This window comes from Heterodontus francisci, chromosome 20, assembly GCF_036365525.1.
Source record: "Heterodontus francisci isolate sHetFra1 chromosome 20, sHetFra1.hap1, whole genome shotgun sequence".
NCBI lineage: Eukaryota > Metazoa > Chordata > Chondrichthyes > Heterodontiformes > Heterodontidae > Heterodontus > Heterodontus francisci.
Genome location: NC_090390.1, coordinates 91,595,984 through 91,617,160, shown reverse-complemented (window position 1 = coordinate 91,617,160; position 21,177 = coordinate 91,595,984). Strand labels below are relative to the sequence as shown.

The window sequence follows — 21,177 nt, the reverse complement described above, 5'->3', positions numbered from 1 at the left end:
CAACAGTGCCAGCCGTGGTGCCACTGCTCTGGCTGCTGCTGTTTTCCCCTGATAGGCCATCCCCCCCAACAGTATCCAAAATGGTATATTTGTTAGAGAGGGGGATAGCCACAGGGGATTCCTGCACTGACTGCCTGCCCCTTCTAGCGGTCACCCATCTATCTGCCTGCACCTTGGGTGTAACCACTTCTCTAAAACTCCTGTCTATGACGCTTTCTGCCACCTGCATGCTCCTAAGTGCATCCAGTTGCTGCTCCAACCGATCCATGTGGTCTGTGAGGAGCTGCAACTGGGTACAGTTCCTGCAGATGTAGTCACCCGGAACGCTGGAAGTGTCACGGACTTCCCACATCTCACAGGTGAAGCGCTTCACCCCTCTAACTGATATTTCTAGCACTAATTAATAAATTAATTTAAGATAAATAAATACTTATTAAATCCTTACTAAATTGTTATAATAACTATATGGTCCCAAGTGCTCGATTCCTATTATAAATATTAAATGCTATCTAAATACAGTAATCTCCTCCCTCTGGTTTAGTTACTCTACTTATTAATTAGTTAATTAGTGTTTTAATCAATTTTTATCCATGTTTTATATTCAAATTCAGTAAAAAAATTCCCTACCAGCCAATCAGGTCACAGCTTTCCTGTGACGTCACTTTCAGTTTTTTTTTTACCAGAGGTAAGTTTTTTATACTTACCGGTCCGGAACTCCGCCCTCCGAGTCTTCTCCCAGTCAGCTGTGCTCTTTGGAAGCTCTGGGCTCCCCTCACTCTGAGGACAGGGAGGAAATGAAAGGAGCTCCTCGCTCCCTCCTTACCGAACTTCCTCACTTCCCAAACTTCCACTGTAGCACTCTACTGCAACCCACATCAGCACTCCAGTAAGTGCTTTAGAACATCAAAGGTCAAATCAGACCAGGACAGGAGGCTTGGCTTCCAATATTTCTTCCTTCTAGTGATAAAAATTCATTTTCAGATGGCAGTTCTGATACAATGAAAGAAGTGATCCAAAACCTTTGTTTCACAAAATCATTCTCTCGTTTATTTATTTATAGATACAGCACTGAAACAGGCCCTTCAGCCCACCAACTCTGTGCCAACCAACAGCCACCCATTTATACTAATCCTACATTAACCCCATATTCCCCACCACATCCCCACCATTCTCCTACCACCTACCTACACTAGGGGCAATTTACAATGGCCAATTTACCTATCAACCTGTAAGTCTTTGGCTGTGGGAGGAAACCGGAGCACCCGGCGGAAACCCACACGGTCACAGGGAGAACTTGCAAACTCCGCACAGGCAGTACCCAGAATTAAACCCGGGTCCCTGGAGCTGTGAGGCTGCGGTGCTAACCACTGTGCCACTGTGCCGTTTCTTGGTTCCTGTTTGTAATTTATAATCTGAACTTTTGTCCGTTTTCTGTAGGTTGGCCGACTTATGGAGCAGCCTCCTTTAAACCACCTGCCCATTCCTGGAGCAACGTTCCATTTCTCAATGTTCCTCTGAAGCGCAGTCCAGGAAAACCCTTTGCCCATCGCAGTGAGCTGAAGCAAGCCAAGCGCATTGTGGTAAAACTGGGCAGCGCGGTGGTGACCCGAGGTGATGAATGCGGCCTTGCCCTTGGGCGACTTGCATCCATTGTTGAGCAGGTGAGATCAGAGTGTGGTTACAGGACTGGCGAATTCTGTTTCATGTACGAATGTGCTTTAAGAGAACTACCTTGAAAAAGCTTGGAAGAGAAGCTTTTGCTGCTGGTCCGATGTTAGGAGATTTTTGCAGAGATGATTGAGGGCCAATATTCAATTCCAGAAAGCTTGTTGTGGAAGGGTGATGCTGGAGCCTATCTTTACTCAGTTTCACATTTACTGTACAGAGTAAAAGGATTACAAACAAGTAGTTCCTCACTCAAAAACCTCCACCAGTCTCAGTAAATGTCTCCTTAAACATGCTTGAGTAAAACCCCAAATTAGCACCTTCCACCTGCATATAATTACACAATTAATCAATTGATATAAAAGAAGGGAATCTGTTAATTGTGTAATAAAACTTAGATTAACATGCTCAAACAGCGTTACAAAATAAATTCCATATTCAGTACAAACTATTACCTTGTGAGACGCCTCTCCTATAGCACCCCTAACAATTTCTTTCTACTAGTATTTCTTTTCGTCAAACAGTCAGATAGCTGGTGACTTGCATTTACTCATTTGAGTTTGGAGATTTCCTTTCTCTCCAGCATTTGTTTCAATTCAGCATGGTCAATACGTAGCCTTTTCTCACTCAGTTTTTGTAGACTGTATATTGTCCCACAAAGAACTATTATCCACATAACATTCAATGGGTATCTTATCTTCAGTATGTCCCCTGTTCAGAATTTCACTTAAAATATTTGACAAATGGAACCCCATATCTGCTGTCTCCACAAGACCCAGTGTTTCCGCAGCTAAAGTGCTTTTAACGGCCCTTTTTATTTTCTTAGTTTATGAAGCTAAAGGACATTTCCCATTTTTCACCCATCAGAAATATTATGAAACCAGCTGTCCTCGCATACCAATCAGGAAGATTAGCGTGTGAAGCATCATTAAAAATGACTAGCTTTATGTTCTTTGGGTCACCTAAGGATGGGACCTTTAGTACACATTCTCCAGTTTCAATTTTAAATATTTTATTTGCCCTTAAAATAACTCTCAACGTTTGGGTGTTTCATCATCATTATACTTAGCTCCAGCTCATCGAAACTAGCATCAGGTCTAGTCTGAGTGCACAACCAATTTAATTGACCAATCAAGCTTTGCAATTGCACAGTCTCTTCTTTAGATAGATCATCATCTTTCTGGGATGACCAAACAGATTAACCGGGATGGGAGTAACTCTCTCTAAGTAGGATTGTTGATTTAAAGTTATTCCAGACTTACCTGCTTAATATCTAAACCAATATATTTAAAGGCCCCACAAGCCTGTCACCAATCTAAAATTCTACTCCAATCTTATGAATAATATTTCTCAAAATCAGTGGCGCAGTGGTTAGCACCGCAGCCTCACAGCTCCAGCGACCAGGGTTCGATTCTGGGTGCTGCCTGTGCGGAGTTTGCAAGTTCTCCCTGTGATCGTGTGGGTTTCAGCCGGGTGCTCCGGTTTCCTCCCACAGCCAAAGACTTGCAGGTTGATCAATAAATTGGCCATTGTAAATTGCCCCTAGTATAGGTAGGTGGTAGGAGAATGGTGGGGATGTGGTAGGGATATGGGATTAATGTAGGATTAGTATAAATGGGTGGTTGATGGTCGGCACAGACTCGGTGGGCCGAAGGGCCTATTTCAGTGCTGTATCTCTAAATAAATAAATAAAAAAGCAGAGAATAGTGGTAAGCAGTTGTTTTTCAGACTGGAGGGACATAAATAGCAGTGTTCGCCAGGGGTCAGTGATCCTCCACTGCTCTTTTTGATATATGATGTGCCTAGATGTGGATATACAGGACTTAATTTCAAAGTCTGCAGGTGACACAAAACTGAAATATAGTAAACAATGAGGCTGATAGTAAAGGACTTTAGGAGGACACAGACTGGTGAAATGAGAGGACACATGGCAGATGAAATTTAATGCAGAGAAGTGTCTTGTGATGTATTGTAGAAGGAAAAATGAGGAGAGGCAATCTAAATTAACCAGCTCAATTTAAAATGCAGTGCAGGAAGAGAGAGACCTGGGGGTTCACAAATCTTTGAAGGTGGCAGGACATGTTAATAAGGCTGTTTAAAAAAAGAAATAGAGGATCTTGGGCTTTATAAATAGAGAGATAGTGTAATGTTTCCTTTAAGCTGTGCAATTGTGCAGAAATCCTAAAGTACCCATTGCAGGCCATGCTAATTGGCCCCTTTAAATTAGCATGTATTGGCCCCTTTAAATTAGCATGTATTGGCCCCTTTAAATTAGCATGTATTGGCCCCTTTAAATTAGCATGTGTTGGCCCCTTTAAATTAGCATGTATGCGCAGCGGTGCAAAAATTTAAAGGAGTCACGCACTTAAATAAATCACCTGCGTAATCCAAAAAAAAAATTAGAAGGAATCTTGGTATACTGTACAGAAGCAAGAATTTATACTAAATCTTTATAAATCAGCCTCAGCTGGAGAATTGTGTCCAATTCTGGGCATCATACTTCAGGAAGGATGTCAAAGCCTTGGAGAGGGTGCAGGAGAGATTTACTGGAATGGTCCCAGGAATGAGGGACTTCAGTTGATTGGAGAGACTGGAGAAGCTGGGATTGGAGCAGAGAAGGTTAAGGGGGAGATTTAAGAGAAGTGTTCAAAAACATAAAGGGTTTGAAGAGAAAATCAGGAGAACCTGTTTCCACTGGCAGGAGATTGGTAACCAGGAGAAACAGATTTAAGATAATTGGCAAAAGATCTTGGAAGGAAATGAGAATGTTATTTTTCGGCTGCTATTTGTTATGATCTGGAATGCACTGCCTGAAAGGCTGGTCAAGACAGGTTCAATAATAACTTTGAAAAATGAATTAGGAAAATATTTAAAAGGAAGAAATTTACAGGCTTATGGGAAAAGAGCAGAGAGTCGGTTAATTGGATGACTCTTTCAAAGTGTTGTCATGGACACGATGGGCTGAATGGGCTCCTCCTGTGCTGTAAGATTCGAGAATTCTCACATGTACACACACCAGTAAAGAGATACACACATTAATATATATACACAGACACACATACGTTTGTATTTCTACTCTAGCACTTGTTTCCAGGAAAGAGAATCTATTCCATGGGCTTAAAGGAGATTTTGATAAAACTCCCCAATGAGGTTTTCACTTCTAGCAGGTTTCACATAGCGGAGAATTCTTTGTAGAGCCCTCACTCTGAGCTGCAGCTGTGTGTTCCTATCCATTCCAGGTTCGATCCCTCTGGTATGTTACATTAGCTAGCTCACCTGGACAGTATCAGCAGTCTCCAACTAGCCTTGTGACCCATAGTCAGGACAAGGCAGGACGGGGAGCTCAGCCAGGCTGCATGCTACCAAGTGATTTGTGTTGGGAAGAATATAAGAGACCATGAAGGAGAACGGATGAGCATCAGCCATGTGACAGAGGAGACGCAAGCGTGTGAGGGGGGGAACATGAACATGTGAGGGGGGGAGGCGAGTGTGTGTGAGAGGAGGGTGCAAGCGTGTAGGGGAGTGACTGTGTGAGAGGATGCGAGCTGTGAGAGGGGGTGAGCATGTGAGGATGGGGAGCAGCGTGTGGGGGTGGAGAAAGCACGTGAGGGCGAGGGGCAAGTGTGTGGTTGTCAAATTCCATGACATAATGTGGACCTGTCCAGTGCTATGTGCAATGTAATATACTGTATACTCTAACACTGCCTCAGTGTTACTTGGGGTTGCTGTCACCTGTGTCAGTTGGGCTAGTCATGCTGCACACAATACTGCTGAGACATTTTACCCTGTGAAGGTGCAGATTGATCCTGGACTGAAGGGCCAAGCTTGCAGCAAGCCTCAGTGTGTCAGTGTGAGCTGGAACGGTGTGTCAGTGCGAGCTGGAATGGTGTGTCACTGTGAGCTGGAACGGTGTGTCAGTGTGAGCTGGAACGGTGTATCAGTGTGAGCTGGAACGGTGTATCAGTGTGAGCTGGAACAGTGTGTCAGTGTGAGCTGGAACGATGTGTCACTGTGAGCTGGAACGGTGTATCAGTGTGAGCTGGAACGGTGTGTCAGTGTGAGCTGGAACGGTTTTCAGTGTGAGCTGGAACAGTGTATCAGTGTGAGCTAGAACAGTGTATCAGTGTGAGCTGGAACGGTGTATCAGTGTGAGCTGGAACGGTGTGTCAGTGTGAGCTGGAACGGTTTTCAGTGTGAGCTGGAACAGTGTATCAGTGTGAGCTAGAACAGTGTATCAGTGTGAGCTGGAACGGTGTATCAGTGTGAGCTGGAACGGTTTTCAGTGTGAGCTGGAACAGTGTATCAGTGTGAGCTGGAACAGTGTATCAGTGTGAGCTGGAACGGTGTGTCAGTGAGAGCTGGAACGGTGTGTCAGTGTGAGCTGGAACGGTGTATCAGTGTGAGCTGGAACGGTTTTCAGTGTGAGCTGGAACGGCGTGTCAGTGTGAGCTGGAACAGTTTTCAGTGTGAGCTGGAACGGCGTATCAGTGTGAGCTGGAACGGCGTATCAGTGTGAGCTGGAACGGTGTGTTAGTGTGAGCTGGAACGGTGTGTCAGTGTGAGCTGGAACGGTTTCTCAGTGTGAGCTGGAACGGTGTATCAGTGTGAGCTGGAACGGTTTTCAGTGTGAGCTGGAACGGCGTGTCAGTGTGAGCTGGAACGGTTTCTCAGTGTGAGCTGGAACGGTGTGTCAGTGTGAGCTGGAACGGTGTATCAGTGTGAGCTGGAACAGTGTAGCAGTGTGAGCTGGAACAGTGTGTCAGTGTGATCTGGAACGGCGTGTCAGTGTGAGCTGGAACGGTTTCTCAGTGTGAGCTGGAACGGTGTATCAGTGTGAGCTGGAACGGTTTCTCAGTGTGAGCTGGAACGGCGTGTCAGTGTGAGCTGGAATGGTTTCGCAGTGTGAGCTGGAACAGTGTATCAGTGTGAGCTGGAACGATGTATCAGTGTGAGCTGGAACGGCGTATCAGTGTGAGCTGGAACGGTTTCTCAGTGTGAGCTCGAACGGTGTCTCAGTGTGAGCTGGAACGGTGTATCAGTGTGAGCTGGAACGGTTTCTCAGTGTGAGCTGGAACGGTGTATCAGTGTGAGCTGGAACGGTGTCTCAGTGTGAGCTGGAACGGTGTATCAGTGTGAGCTGGAACGGTTTCTCAGTGTGAGCTGGAACAGTGTATCAGTGTGAGCTGGAACGGTGTGTCAGTGTGAGCTGGAACGGTTTCTCAGTGTGAGCTGGAACGGTGTGTCAGTGTGAGCTGGAACGGTGTGTCAGTGTGCGCTGGAACGGTGTGTCAGTGTGAGTTGGAACGGCGTATCAGTGTGAGCTGAAACGGTTTCTCAGTGTGAGCTGGAACGGTTTCTCAGTGTGAGCTGGAACAGTGTATCAGTGTGAGCTGGAACGGTGTGTCAGTGTGAGCTGGAACGGTTTCTCAGTGTGAGCTGGAACAGTGTATCAGTGTGAGCTGGAACGGTGTGTCAGTGTGAGCTGGAACGGTTTCTCAGTGTGAGCTGGAACGGTTTCTCAGTGTGAGCTGGAACGGCGTATCAGTGTGAGCTGGAACGGTTTCTCAGTGTGAGCTGGAACGGTTTCTCATGTGAGCTGGAACGGTGTGTCAGTGTGAACTGGAACGGTGTGTCAGTGTGAGCTGGAACAGTGTATCAGTGTGAGCTGGAACGGTTTCTCAGTGTGAGCTGGAATAGTGTATCAGTGTGAGCTGGAACGGTGTGTCAGTGTGAGCTGGAACGGTTTCTCCGTGTGAGCTGGAACGGTTTCTCAGTGTGAGCTGGAACGGTGTATCAGTGTGAGCTGGAACGGTTTCTCAGTGTGAGCTGGAACGGTTTGTCAGTGTGAGCTGGAACGGCGTATCAGTGTGAGCTGGAACGGCGTATCAGTGTGAGCTGGAACGGTGTATCAGTGTGAGCTGGAACGGCGTATCAGTGTGAGCTGGAACGGTTTCTCAGTGTGAGCTGGAACGGTGTATCAGTGTGAGCTGGAACGGTGTATCAGTGTGAGCTGGAACGGTGTGTCAGTGTGAGCTGGAACGGTGTATCAGTGTGAGCTGGAACGGTTTCTCAGTGTGAGCTGGAACGGTGTATCAGTGTGAGCTGGAACGGCGTATCAGTGTGAGCTGGAACGGTGTATCAGTGTGAGCTGGAACGGCGTATCAGTGTGAGCTGGAACGGTTTCTCAGTGTGAGCTGGAACGGTGTCTCAGTGTGAGCTGGAACGGTGTATCAGTGTGAGCTGGAACGGTTTCTCAGTGTGAGCTGGAACGGTGTATCAGTGTGAGCTGGAACGGTGTCTCAGTGTGAGCTGGAACGGTGTATCAGTGTGAGCTGGAACGGTTTCTCAGTGTGAGCTGGAACGGTGTATCAGTGTGAGCTGGAACGGTGTGTCAGTGTGAGCTGGAACGGTTTATCAGTGTGAACTGGAACGGTGTCTCAGTGTGAGCTGGAACGGTGTATCAGTGTGAGTTGGAACAGTGTATCAGTGTGAGCTGGAACGGTTTCTCAGTGTGAGCTGGAACGGTGTCTCAGTGTGAGCTGGAACGGTGTATCAGTGTGAGTTGGAACAGTGTATCAGTGTGAGCTGGAACGGTGTGTCAGTGTGAGCTGGAACGGTGTATCAGTGTGAGTTGGAACAGTGTATCAGTGTGAGCTGGAACGGTGTGTCAGTGGGAGCTGGAACGGTTTCTCAGTGTGAGCTGAAACAGTGTATCAGTGTGAGCTGGAACAGTGTATCAGTGTGAGCTGGAACGGTGTATCAGTGTGAGCTGGAACGGTTTCTCAGTGTGAGCTGGAACGGTGTCTCACTGTGAGCTGGAATGGTGTGTCAGTGTGAGCTGGAACGGTGTATCAGTGTGAGCTGGAACTGTTTCTCAGTGTGAGCTGGAACGGTGTCTCACTGTGAGCTGGAATGCTGTGTCAGTGTGAGCTGGAACGGTGTATCAGTGTGAGCTGGAACGGTTTCTCAGTGTGAGCTGGAACGGTGTCTCACTGTGAGCTGGAATGGTGTGTCAGTGTGAGCTGGAACAGTGTATTACTGTGAGCTGGAACGGTTTCTCAGTGTGAGCTGGAACAGTGTATCAGTGTGAGCTGGAACGGTGTCTCACTGTGAGCTGGAACGGTTTCTCAGTGTGAGCTGGAACGGTTTCTCAGTGTGAGCTGGAACAGTGTATCAGTGTGAGCTGGAACAGTGTGTCAGTGTGAGCTGGAACGGTATATCAGTGTGAGCTGGAACGGTTTCTCAGTGTGAGCTGGAACGGTGTCTTAGTGTGAGCTGGAACGGTGTATCAGTGTGAGCTGGAACGGTTTCTCAGTGTGAGCTGGAACAGTGTGTCAGTGTGAGCTGGAACGGTGTATAAGTGTGAGCTGGAACGGTTTCTCAGTGTGAGCTGGAACAGTGTGTCAGTGTGAGCTGGAACAGTGTATCAGTGTGAGCTGGAACGGTTTCTCAGTGTGAGCTGGAACAGTGTGTCAGTGTGAGGTGGAACGGTGTGTCAGTGTGAAATGGAACGGTTTCTCAGTGTGAGCTGGAACAGTGTGTCAGTGTGAGCTGGAATGGTTTATCAGTGTGAGCTGGAACGGTTTCTCAGTGTGAGCTGGAACAGTGTGTCAGTGTGAGCTGGAACGGTGTGTCAGTGTGAGCTGGAATGGTGTGTCAGTGTGAGCTGGAACAGTGTGTCAGTGTGAGCTGGAACGGCTTCTCAGTGTGAGCTGGAACGGTGTATCAGTGTGAGCTGGAACGGTTTCTCAGTGTGAGCTGGAACAGTGTATCAGTGTGAGCTGGAACGGTTTCTCAGTGTGAGCTGGAACAGTGTATCAGTGTGAGCTGGAACGGTGTGTCAGTGTGAGCTGGAACAGTGTATCAGTGTGAGCTGGAACGGTTTCTCAGTGTAAGCTGGAACAGTGTATCAGTGTGAGCTGGAACAGTGTGTCAGTGTGATCTGGAACGGCGTGTCAGTGTGAGCTGGAACGGTTTCTCAGTGTGAGCTGGAACGGTGTGTCAGTGTGAGCTGGAACGGCGTGTCAGTGTGAGCTGGAACGGTTTCTCAGTGTGAGCTGGAACAGTGTATCAGTGTGAGCTGGAACGGTGTATCAGTGTGAGCTGGAACGGTGTGTCAGTGTGAGCTGGAACGGTGTATCAGTGTGAGCTGGAACGGTGTGTCAGTGTCTGCTGGAACGGATTCTCAGTGTGAGCTGGAACGGTGTGTCAGTGTGAGCTGGAACGGTGTATCAGTGTGAGCTGGAACGGTGTGTCCGTGTGAGCTGGAACGGTGTATCAGTGTGAGCTGGAACGGTTTCTCAGTGTGAGCTGGAACAGTGTATCAGTGTGAGCTGGAACGGTGTGTCAGTGTGAGCTGGAACGGTTTCTCAGTGTGAGCTGGAACGGTGTGTCAGTGTGAGCTGGAACGGTGTGTCAGTGTGCGCTGGAACGGTGTGTCAGTGTGATCTGGAACGGCGTGTCAGTGTGATCTGGAACGGCGTGTCAGTGAGAGCTGGAACGGTTTCTCAGTGTGAGCTGGAACGGTGTGTCAGTGTGAGCTGGAACGGCGTGTCAGTGTGAGCTGGAACGGTTTCTCAGTGTGAGCTGGAACAGTGTATCAGTGTGAGCTGGAACGGTGTATCAGTGTGAGCTGGAACGGTGTGTCAGTGTGAGCTGGAACGGTGTATCAGTGTGAGCTGGAACGGTGTGTCAGTGTCTGCTGGAACGGTGTATCAGTGTGAGCTGGAACGGTGTGTCAGTGTGAGCTGGAACGGTGTATCAGTGTGAGCTGGAACGATGTGTCCGTGTGAGCTGGAACGGTGTATCAGTGTGAGCTGGAACGGTTTCTCAGTGTGAGCTGGAACAGTGTATCAGTGTGAGCTGGAACGGTGTGTCAGTGTGAGCTGGAACGGTTTCTCAGTGTGAGCTGGAACGGTGTGTCAGTGTGAGCTGAAACGGTGTGTCAGTGTGCGCTGGAACGGTGTGTCAGTGGGAGCTGGAACGGCGTATCAGTGTGAGCTGAAACGGTTTCTCAGTGTGAGCTGGAACGGTTTCTCAGTGTGAGCTGGAACGGTGTATCAGTGTGAGCTGGAACGGTGTGTCAGTGTGAGCTGGAATGGTTTCTCAGTGTGAGCTGGAACAGTGTATCAGTGTGAGCTGGAACGGTGTGTCAGTGTGAGCTGGAACGGTTTCTCCGTGTGAGCTGGAACGGTTTCTCAGTGTGAGCTGGAACGGCGTATCAGTGTGAGCTGGAACGGTTTCTCAGTGTGAGCTGGAACGGTTTCTCAGTGTGAGCTGGAACGGCGTATCAGTGTGAGCTGGAACGGTTTCTCAGTGTGAGCTGGAACGGTTTCTCAGTGTGAGCTGGAACGGTGTGTCAGTGTGAACTGGAACGGTGTGTCAGTGTGAGCTGGAACGGTGTATCAGTGTGAGCTGGAACGGTTTCTCAGTGTGAGCTGGAACAGTGTATCAGTGTGAGCTGGAACGGTGTGTCAGTGTGAGCTGGAATGGTTTCTCCGTGTGAGCTGGAACGGTTTCTCAGTGTGAGCTGGAACGGCGTATCAGTGTGAGCTGGAACGGTTTCTCAGTGTGAGCTGGAACGGTGTATCAGTGTGAGCTGGAACGGCGTATCAGTGTGAGCTGGAACGGTGTATCAGTGTGAGCTGGAACGGCGTATCAGTGTGAGCTGGAATGGTTTCTCAGTGTGAGCTGGAACGGTGTCTCAGTGTGAGCTGGAACGGTGTATCAGTGTGAGCTGGAACGGTTTCTCAGTGTGAGCTGGAACGGTGTATCAGTGTGAGCTGGAACGGTGTGTCAGTGTGAGCTGGAACGGTTTATCAGTGTGAACTGGAACGGTGTCTCAGTGTGAGCTGGAACAGTGTATCAGTGTGAGCTGGAACGGTGTGTCAGTGTGAGCTGGAACGGTTTCTCAGTGTGAGCTGGAACGGTGTCTCACTGTGAGCTGGAATGGTGTGTCAGTGTGAGCTGGAACGGTGTATCAGTGTGAGCTGGAACAGTTTCTCAGTGTGAGCTGGAACGGTGTCTCACTGTGAGCTGGAATGGTGTGTCAGTGTGAGCTGGAACAGTGTATTACTGTGAGCTGGAACGGTTTCTCAGTGTGAGCTGGAACAGTGTATCAGTGTGAGCTGGAACGGTGTCCCACTGTGAGCTGGAACGGTTTCTCAGTGTGAGCTGGAACGGATTCTCAGTGTGAGCTGGAACAGTGTATCAGTGTGAGCTGGAACAGTGTGTCAGTGTGAGCTGGAACGGTATATCAGTGTGAGCTGGAACGGTTTCTCAGTGTGAGCTGGAACGGTGTCTTAGTGTGAGCTGGAACGGTGTATCAGTGTGAGCTGGAACGGTTTCTCAGTGTGAGCTGGAACAGTGTGTCAGTGTGAGCTGGAACGGTGTATAAGTGTGAGCTGGAACAGTTTCTCAGTGTGAGCTGGAACAGTGTGTCAGTGTGAGCTGGAACAGTGTATCAGTGTGAGCTGGAATGGTTTCTCAGTGTGAGCTGGAACAGTGTGTCAGTGTGAGCTGGAACGGTGTGTCAGTGTGAAATGGAACGGTTTCTCAGTGTGAGCTGGAACAGTGTGTCAGTGTGAGCTGGAATGGTGTATCAGTGTGAGCTGGAACGGTTTCTCAGTGTGAGCTGGAACAGTGTGTCAGTGTGAGCTGGAACGGTGTGTCAGTGTGAGCTGGAATGGTGTGTCAGTGTGAGCTGGAACAGTGTGTCAGTGTGAGCTGGAACGGCTTCTCAGTGTGAGCTGGAACGGTGTATCAGTGTGAGCTGGAACGGTTTCTCAGTGTGAGCTGGAACAGTGTATCAGTGTGAGCTGGAACGGTTTCTCAGTGTGAGCTGGAACAGTGTATCAGTGTGAGCTGGAACGGCGTGTCAGTGTGAGCTGGAACAGTGTATCAGTGTGAGCTGGAACGGTTTCTCAGTGTGAGCTGAAACAGTGTATCAGTGTGAGCTGAAACAGTGTATCAGTGTGAGCTGGAACGGTGTGTCAGTGTGAGCTGGAACGATGTATCAGTGTGAGCTGGATCGGTGTATCAGTGTGAGCTGGAACGGTTTCTCACTGTGAGCTGGAACAGTGTATCAGTGTGAGCTGGAACGGTGTCTCACTGTGAGCTGGAACGGTGTATCAGTGTGAGCTGGAACAGTGTATCAGTGTGAGCTGGAACGGTGTGTCAGTGTGAGCTGGAACGGTTTCTCAGTGTGAGCTGAAACAGTGTATCAGTGTGAGCTGGAACAGTGTATCAGTGTGAGCTGGAACAGTGTATCAGTGTGAGCTGGAACGGTTTCTCAGTGTGAGCTGAAACAGTGTATCAGTGTGAGCTGGAACAGTGTAATCAGTGTGAGCTGGAACGATGTATCAATGTGAGCTGGAACAGTGTATCGGTGTGAGCTGGAACGGTTTCTCACTGTGAGCTGCAACAGTGTATCAGTGTGAGCTGGAACGGTGTATCAGTGAGAGTTGGAACGGTTTCTCAGTGTGAGCTGGAACGGTGTCTCACTGTGAGCTGGAATGGTGTGTCAGTGTGAGCTGGAACAGTGTATTACTGTGAGCTGGAACGGTTTCTCAGTGTGAGCTGGAACAGTGTATCAGTGTGAGCTGGAACGGTGCATCACTGTGAGCTGGAACGGTTTCTCAGTGTGAGCTGGAACGGATTCTCAGTGTGAGCTGGAACAGTGTATCAGTGTGAGCTGGAACAGTGTGTCAGTGTGAGCTGGAACGGTATATCAGTGTGAGCTGGAACGGTTTCTCAGTGTGAGCTGGAACGGTGTATCAGTGTGAGCTGGAACGGTTTCTCAGTGTGAGCTGGAACAGTGTGTCAGTGTGAGCTGGAACGGTGTATAAGTGTGAGCTGGAACGGTTTCTCAGTGTGAGCTGGAACAGTGTGTCAGTGTGAGCTGGAACAGTGTATCAGTGTGAGCTGGAACGGTTTCTCAGTGTGAGCTGGAACAGTGTGTCAGTGTGAGCTGGAACGGTGTGTCAGTGTGAAATGGAACGGTTTCTCAGTGTGAGCTGGAACAGTGTGTCAGTGTGAGCTGGAATGGTGTATCAGTGTGAGCTGGAACGGTTTCTCAGTGTGAGCTGGAACAGTGTGTCAGTGTGAGCTGGAACGGTGTGTCAGTGTGAGCTGGAATGGTGTGTCAGTGTGAGCTGGAACAGTGTGTCAGTGTGAGCTGGAACGGCTTCTCAGTGTGAGCTGGAACGGTGTATCAGTGTGAGCTGGAACGGTTTCTCAGTGTGAGCTGAAACAGTGTATCAGTGTGAGCTGAAACAGTGTATCAGTGTGAGCTGGAACGGTGTGTCAGTGTGAGCTTGAACGATGTATCAGTGTGAGCTGGATCGGTGTGTCAGTGTGAGCTGGAACGGTTTCTCACTGTGAGCTGGAACAGTGTATCAGTGTGAGCTGGAACGGTGTCTCACTGTGAGCTGGAACGGTGTATCAGTGTGAGCTGGAACAGTGTATCAGTGTGAGCTGGAACGGTGTGTCAGTGTGAGCTGGAACGGTTTCTCAGTGTGAGCTGAAACAGTGTATCAGTGAGCTGGAACAGTGTATCAGTGTGAGCTGGAACAGTGTATCAGTGTGAGCTGGAACGGTTTCTCAGTGTGAGCTGAAACAGTGTATCAGTGTGAGCTGGAACAGTGTAATCAGTGTGAGCTGGAACGATGTATCAATGTGAGCTGGAACGGTGTATCGGTGTGAGCTGGAACGGTGTATCAGTGTGAGCTGGAACGGTTTCTCACTGTGAGCTGCAACAGTGTATCAGTGTGAGCTGGAACGGTGTATCAGTGTGAGTTGGAACGGTTTCTCAGTGTGAGCTGGAACGGTGTCTCACTGTGAGCTGGAATGGTGTGTCAGTGTGAGCTGGAACAGTGTATCACTGTGAACTGGAACGGTGTATCAGTGTGAGCTGGAACAGTGTATCAATGTGAGCTGGAACGGTGTCTCACTGTGAGCTGGAACGGTTTCTCTGTGTGAGCTGGAACGGTTTCTCAGTGTGAGCTGGAACAGTGTGTCAGTGTGAGCTGGAACAGTGTGTCAGTGTGAGCTGGAACGGTGTATCAGTGTGAGCTGGAACGGTGTATCAGCGTGAGCTGGAACAGTGTGTCAGTGTGAGCTGGAACGGTGTATCAGTGTGAGCTGGAACGGTTTCTCAGTGTGAGCTGGAACGGTGTCTCAGTGTGAGCTGGAACAGTGTGTCAGTGTGAGCTGGAACGGTTTCTCAGTGTGAGCTGGAACGGTGTCTCAGTGTGAGCTGTAACAGTGTGTCAGTGTGAGCTGGAACAGTGTGTCAGTGTGAGCTGGAACGGTGTATCAGTGTGAGCTGGAACGGTTTCTCAGTGTGAGCTGGAACGGTGTCTCAGTGTGAGCTGGAACAGTGTGTCAGTGTGAGCTGGAGCGGTGTGTCAGTGTGAGCTGGAACGATGTGTCAGTGTCAGCTGGAACGGTGTATCAGTGTGAGCTGGAACGGCGTGTCAGCGTGAGCTGGAACAGTGTATCAGTGTGAGCTGGAACAGTGTCTCACTGTGAGCTGGAACGGTTTCTCAGTGTGAGCTGGAACGGTTTCTCAGTGTGAGCTGGAACAGTGTATCAGTGTGAGCTGGAACGGTGTCTCACTGTGAGCTGGAACGGTTTCTCAGTGTGAGCTGGAACGGTTTCTCAGTGTGAGCTGGAACAGTGTATCAGTGTGAGCTGGAACGGTGTGTCAGTGTGAGCTGGAACGGTGTATCAGTGTGAGCTGGAACGGTGTCTCACTGTGAGCTGGAACGGTGTCTCACTGTGAGCTGGAATGGTGTGTCAGTGTGAGCTGGAACAGTGTATCAGTGTGAGCTGGAACAGTGTGTCAGTGTGAGCTGGAACGGTATATCAGTGTGAGCTGGAATGGTTTCTCAGTGTGAGCTGGAACGGTGTCTTAGTGTGAGCTGGAACGGTGTATCAGTGTGAGCTGGAACGGTGTATCAGTGTGAGCTGGAACGGTTTCTCAGTGTGAGCTGGAACAGTGTGTCAGTGTGAGCTGGAACGGTGTATAAGTGTGAGCTGGAACGGTTTCTCAGTGTGAGCTGGAACAGTGTGTCAGTGTGAGCTGGAACAGTGTATCAGTGTGAGCTGGAACGGTTTCTCAGTGTGAGCTGGAACAGTGTGTCAGTGTGAGCTGGAACGGTGTGTCAGTGTGAAATGGAACGGTTTTTCAGTGTGAGCTGGAACAGTGTGTCAGTGTGAGCTGGAATGGTATATCAGTGTGAGCTGGAACGGTTTCTCAGTGTGAGCTGGAACAGTGTGTCAGTGTGAGCTGGAACGGTGTGTCAGTGTGAGCTGGAATGGTGTGTCAGTGTGAGCTGGAACAGTTTCTCAGTGTGAGCTGGAACGGCTTCTCAGTGTGAGCTGGAACGGTGTATCAGTGTGATCTGGAACGGTTTCTCAGTGTGAGCTGGAACAGTGTATCAGTGTGAGCTGGAACGGTTTCTCAGTGTGAGCTGGATCAGTGTATCAGTGTGAGCTGGAACGGTGTGTCAGTGTGAGCTGGAACAGTGTATCAGTGTGAGCTGGAACGGTTTCTCAGTGTGAGCTGAAACAGTGTATCAGTGTGAGCTGAAACAGTGTATCAGTGTGAGCTGGAACGGTGTGTCAGTGTGAGCTGGAACGATGTATCAGTGTGAGCTGGATCGGTGTATCAGTGTGAGCTGGAACGGTTTCTCACTGTGAGCTGGAACAGTGTATCAGTGTGAACTGGAACGGTGTGTCAGTGTGAGCTGGAACGGTGTCTCACTGTGAGCTGGAACGGTGTATCAGTGTGAGCTGGAACAGTGTATCAGTGTGAGCTGGAACGGTGTGTCAGTGTGAGCTGGAACGGTTTCTCAGTGTGAGCTGAAACAGTGTATCAGTGTGAGCTGGAACAGTGTATCAGTGTGAGCTGGAACGGTGTATCAGTGTGAGCTGGAACGGTTTCTCAGTGTGAGCTGAAACAGTGTATCAGTGTGAGCTGGAACAGTGTAATCAGTGTGAGCTGGAACGATGTATCAGTGTGAGCTGGAACGGTGTATCGGTGTGAGCTGGAACGGTGTATCAGTGTGAGCTGGAACGGTTTCTCACTGTGAGCTGCAACAGTGTATCAGTGTGAGCTGGAACGGTGTATCAGTGTGAGTTGGAACGGTTTCTCAGTGTGAGCTGGAACGGTGTCTCACTGTGAGCTGGAATGGTGTGTCAGTGTGAGCTGGAACAGTGTATCAGTGTGAGCTGGAACGGTGTATCAGTGTGAGCTGGAACAGTGTATCAGTGTGAGCTGGAACGGTGTCTCACTGTGAGCTGGAACGGTTTGTCTGTGTGAGCTGGAACGGTTTCTCAGTGTCAGCTGGAACAGTGTATCAGTGTGAGCTGGAACAGTGTATCGGTGTGAGCTGGAACAGTGTGTCAGTGTGAGCTGGAACGGTGTATCAGTGTGAGCTGGAACGGTTTCTCAGTGTGAGCTGGAACGGTGTCTCAGTGTGAGCTGGAACAGTGTGTCAGTGTGAGCTGGAACGGTGTGTCAGTGTGAGCTGGAACGGTGTGTCAGTGTGAGCTGGAACGGTGTATCAGTGTGAGCTGGAACGGCGTGTCAGTGTGAGCTGGAACAGTGTATCAGTGTGAGCTGGAACGGTGTCTCACTGTGAGCTGGAACGGTTTCTCAGTGTGAGCTGGAACGGTTTCTCAGTGTGAGCTGGAACAGTGTATCAGTGTGAGCTGGAACGGTGTCTCACTGTGAGCTGGAACGGTTTCTCAGTGTGAGCTGGAACGGTTTCTCAGTGTGAGCTGGAACAGTGTATCAGTGTGAGCTGGAACGGTGTATCAGTGTGAGCTGGAACGGTGTCTCACTGTGAGCTGGAATGGTGTGTCAGTGCGAGCTGGAACGGTGTATCAGTGTGAGCTGGAACGGTTTCTCAGTGTGAGCTGGAACGGTGTCTCACTGTGAGCTGGAATGGTGTGTCAGTGTGAGCTGGAACGGTGTATCAGTGTGAGCTGGAACGGTTTCTCAGTGTGAGCTGGAACGGTGTCTCACTGTGAGCTGGAATGGTGTGTCAGTGTGAGCTGGAACAGTGTATTACTGTGAGCTGGAACGGTTTCTCAGTGTGAGCTGGAACAGTGTATCAGTGTGAGCTGGAACGGTGTCTCACTGTGAGCTGGAACGGTTTCTCAGTGTGAGCTGGAACGGTTTCTCAGTGTGAGCTGGAACGGTTTCTCAGTGTGAGCTGGAACAGTGTATCAGTGTGAGCTGGAACGGTGTGTCAGTGTGAGCTGGAACAGTGTATCAGTGTGAGCTGGAACGGTTTCTCAGTGTGAGCTGAAATAGTGTATCAGTGTGAGCTGAAACAGTGTATCAGTGTGAGCTGGAACGGTGTGTCAGTGTGAGCTGGAACGATGTATCAGTGTGAGCTGGATCGGTGTATCAGTGTGAGCTGGAACGGTTTCTCAGTGTGAGCTGGAACGGTGTCTCACTGTGAGCTGGAATGGTGTGTCAGTGTGAGCTGGAACAGTGTATTACTGTGAGCTGGAACGGTTTCTCAGTGTGAGCTGGAACAGTGTATCAGTGTGAGCTGGAACGGTGTCTCACTGTGAGCTGGAAAGGTTACTCAGTGTGAGCTGGAACGGTTTCTCAGTGTGAGCTGGAACGGTTTCTCAGTGTGAGCTGGAACAGTGTATCAGTGTGAGCTGGAACGGTTTCTCAGTGTGAGCTGGAACAGTGTATCAGTGTGAGCTGGAACGGTGTGTCAGTGTGAGCTGGAACAGTGTATCAGTGTGAGCTGGAACGGTTTCTCAGTGTGAGCTGAAATAGTGTATCAGTGTGAGCTGAAACAGTGTATCAGTGTGAGCTGGAACGGTGTGTCAGTGTGACCTGGAACGATGTATCAGTGTGAGCTGGATCGGTGTATCAGTGTGAGCTGGAACGGTTTCTCACTGTGAGCTGGAACAGTGTATCAGTGTGAGCTGGAACGGTGTCTCACTGTGAGCTGGAACGGTGTATCAGTGTGAGCTGAAACAGTGTATCAGTGTGAGCTGGAACGGTGTGTCAGTGTGAGCTGGAACGGTCTCTCAGTGTGAGCTGAAACAGTGTATCAGTGTGAGCTGGAACAGTGTATCATTGTGAGCTGGAACAGTGTATCAGTGTGAGCTGGAACGGTTTCTCAGTGTGAGCTGAAACAGTGTATCAGTGTGAGCTGGAACAGTGTAATCAGTGTGAGCTGGAACGATGTATCAGTGTGAGCTGGAACGGTGTATCGGTGTGAGCTGGAACGGTGTATCAGTGTGAGCTGGAACGGTTTCTCACTGTGAGCTGCAACAGTGTATCAGTGTGAGCTGGAACGGTGTATCAGTGTGATTTGGAACGGTTTCTCAGTGTGAGCTGGAACGGTGTCTCACTGTGAGCTGGAATGGTGTGTCAGTGTGAGCTGGAACAGTGTATCACTGTGAGCTGGAACGGTGTATCAGTGTGAGCTGGAACAGTGTATCAGTGTGAGCTGGAACGGTGTCTCACTGTGAGCTGGAACGGTTTCTCAGTGTGAGCTGGAACGGTTTCTCAGTGTGAGCTGGAACAGTGTATCAGTGTGAGCTGGAACAGTGTGTCAGTGTGAGCTGGAACGGTGTATCGGTGTGAGCTGGAACGGTTTCTCAGTGTGAGCTGGAACGGTGTCTCAGTGTGAGCTGGAACAGTGTGTCAGTGTGAGCTGGAACGGTGTGTCAGTGTGAGCTGGAACGGTGTGTCAGTGTGAGCTGGAACGGTGTATCAGTGTGAGCTGGAACGGCGTGTCAGTGTGAGCTGGAACAGTGTATCAGTGTGAGCTGGAACGGTGTCTCACTGTGAGCTGGAACGGTTTCTCAGTGTGAGCTGGAACGGTTTCTCAGTGTGAGCTGGAACAGTGTATCAGTGTGAGCTGGAACGGTGTCTCACTGTGAGCTGGAACGGTTTCACAGTGTGAGCTGGAACGGTTTCTCAGTGTGAGCTGGAACAGTGTATCAGTGTGAGCTGGAACGGTGTATCAGTGTGAGCTGGAACGATTTCTCAGTGTGAGCTGGAACGGTGTCTTAGTGTGAGCTGGAACGGTGTATCAGTGTGAGCTGGAACGGTTTCTCAGTGTGAGCTGGAACAGTGTGTCAGTGTGAGCTGGAACGGTTTCTCAGTGTGAGCTGGAACGGTTTCTCAGTGTGAGCTGGAACAGTGTATCAGTGTGAGCTGGAACAGTATATCAGTGTGAGCTGGAACGGTTTCTCAGTGTGAGCTGAAACAGTGTTTCAGTGTGAGCTGGAACATTGTGTCAGTGTGAAATGGAACGGTTTCTCAGTGTGAGCTGGAACAGTGTGTCAGTGTGAGCTGGAATGGTGTATCAGTGTGAGCTGGAACGGTTTCTCAGTGTGAGCTGGAGCAGTGTGTCAGTGTGAGCTGGAACGGTGTGTCAGTGTGAGCTGGAACAGTGTGTCAGTGTGAGCTGGAACGGCTTCTCAGTGTGAGCTGGAACGGTGTATCAGTGTGAGCTGGAACGGTGTGTCAGTGTGAGCTGGAACAGTGTATCAGTGTGAGCTGGAATGGTTTCTCAGTGTGAGCTGGAACAGTGTATCAGTGTGAGCTGGAACGGTGTGTCAGTGTGAGCTGGAACAGTGTATCACTGTGAGCTGGAACGGTGTATCAGTGTGAGCTGGAACAGTGTATCAGTGTGAGCTGGAACGGTGTCTCACTGTGAGCTGGAACGGTTTCTCAGTGTGAGCTGGAACGGTTTCTCAGTGTGAGCTGGAACAGTGTATCAGTGTGAGCTGGAACAGTGTGTCAGTGTGAGCTGGAACGGTGTATCGGTGTGAGCTGGAACGGTTTCTCAGTGTGAGCTGGAACGGTGTCTCAGTGTGAGCTGGAACAGTGTGTCAGTGTGAGCTGGAACGGTGTGTCAGTGTGAGCTGGAACGGTGTGTCAGTGTGAGCTGGAACGGTGTATCAGTGTGAGCTGGAACGGCGTGTCAGTGTGAGCTGGAACAGTGTATCAGTGTGAGCTGGAACGGTGTCTCACTGTGAGCTGGAACGGTTTCTCAGTGTGAGCTGGAACGGTTTCTCAGTGTGAGCTGGAACAGTGTATCAGTGTGAGCTGGAACGGTGTCTCACTGTGAGCTGGAACGGTTTCACAGTGTGAGCTGGAACGGTTTCTCAGTGTGAGCTGGAACAGTGTATCAGTGTGAGCTGGAACGGTGTATCAGTGTGAGCTGGAACGATTTCTCAGTGTGAGCTGGAACGGTGTCTTAGTGTGAGCTGGAACGGTGTATCAGTGTGAGCTGGAACGGTTTCTCAGTGTGAGCTGGAACAGTGTGTCAGTGTGAGCTGGAACGGTTTCTCAGTGTGAGCTGGAACGGTTTCTCAGTGTGAGCTGGAACAGTGTATCAGTGTGAGCTGGAACAGTATATCAGTGTGAGCTGGAACGGCTTCTCAGTGTGAGCTGGAACGGTGTATCAGTGTGAGCTGGAACGGTGTGTCAGTGTGAGCTGGAACAGTGTATCAGTGTGA

General features: G+C 49.6%; 1 protein-coding gene across 1 annotated transcript in view; it reads left to right on the top strand.

The window, feature by feature from the left end:
• Positions 1-1,456: 1,456 nt before the first annotated feature.
• aldh18a1 (aldehyde dehydrogenase 18 family, member A1) overlaps positions 1,457-21,177 on the top strand; it is an 875,135-nt gene continuing 855,414 nt past the window's right edge. Inside the window, exon 1 of the mRNA XM_068053240.1 lies at positions 1,457-1,661. The gene's annotated coding sequence lies outside the window, so the exon portion shown is untranslated. The remainder of the gene's footprint in view (positions 1,662-21,177) is intronic.